A 1,093-nucleotide genomic window follows, 5' to 3' on the forward strand; every position below is an offset into this window, starting at 1 on the left:
ATTTATTTATGCCCTATTCAGGTGGGGTGATTGGATAGTACTAATGATGTGTGTTTGATCTTTTGTACTGTCTGTTAAATTTCTATTAAGTTAATTCTTTTTTCCTAATGGTCTTTCTGTAATGCACTGTTCATTGTTTATGTATTTAAAGTTTTCCCTATTTTTGTTTTTTTGATAGTTGTCTATTAGTTGGTTGATACATTCAAGGCTGAGAAGATGCTAAAAATGATTTGAAACCTTAAGAAATTATTGGTTGTTGTTTTGTGTCCCAGAATGCAGTTCATGCAGTTAATATCATATGTGGTCTTGAGAAAAAAAAATTCTACTTTTTAGGGGTTCTGTTATCCTTTATATGTCTGAGTTTGCCTTTATATGGCTATGAGGTTAAAACGGTCTATTTTTCTACTGAAGGCAATAGTTTCATTGTTTACTTTCTGTCTGGTTGTCTTCCCATTGGTGAGAGTGGGGTGTTGAAGTCTTCTACCACAAATATGTTTTTTTCCAATGCTTGTTTTTAGATTTGGTAACAATAATATATTGTGATTCTTTTTCATTAATGGTATATGTATGTTTATGAGTGTTATGATTCTTGATGTATCATTCCCTTGACCATTAATCAGTGTCCCACCCTATATCTTATTACATTTTTTATCTATAAATCTATTTTATTTGATATAAGTACAGTCACACCCTGCCTTCTTTGGAGTCTCATTTGCTTGTAAGAATGTTTGTCAACTCCTTACTTTGAACATATGTTGTCCTTGGATTTTAGGTGTGTCTTCTGGAGATAGCAGAAGGTTGGATTCTGTTTCTGATCTACTGAATATTCTGTTTTAAATAGTGAGTTTAGTCAATTTACAATTAAAATGATTATTAATATATGATGGTCTATTAGTGTCATTTTATTTTTAATTTTTGTGGGTTAATAATTTTTATTTAGTTATTTGTATGTGTTTCTCTTTTTGATTTCAATGTATAAGTTCCTTCAATATTTCTTGGAGAGATGGTTTAGTATTTGCAAATGCCTTGAACTTCTCTCTGAGAAGTTTTTAAGTTCTTCCATCATATATAAAGGAGAGCCTTCCAGGATAGA

Source organism: Condylura cristata, unplaced genomic scaffold, assembly GCF_000260355.1.
Source record: "Condylura cristata isolate star-nosed mole 26May11 unplaced genomic scaffold, ConCri1.0 scaffold00004, whole genome shotgun sequence".
Lineage (NCBI taxonomy): Eukaryota > Metazoa > Chordata > Mammalia > Eulipotyphla > Talpidae > Condylura > Condylura cristata.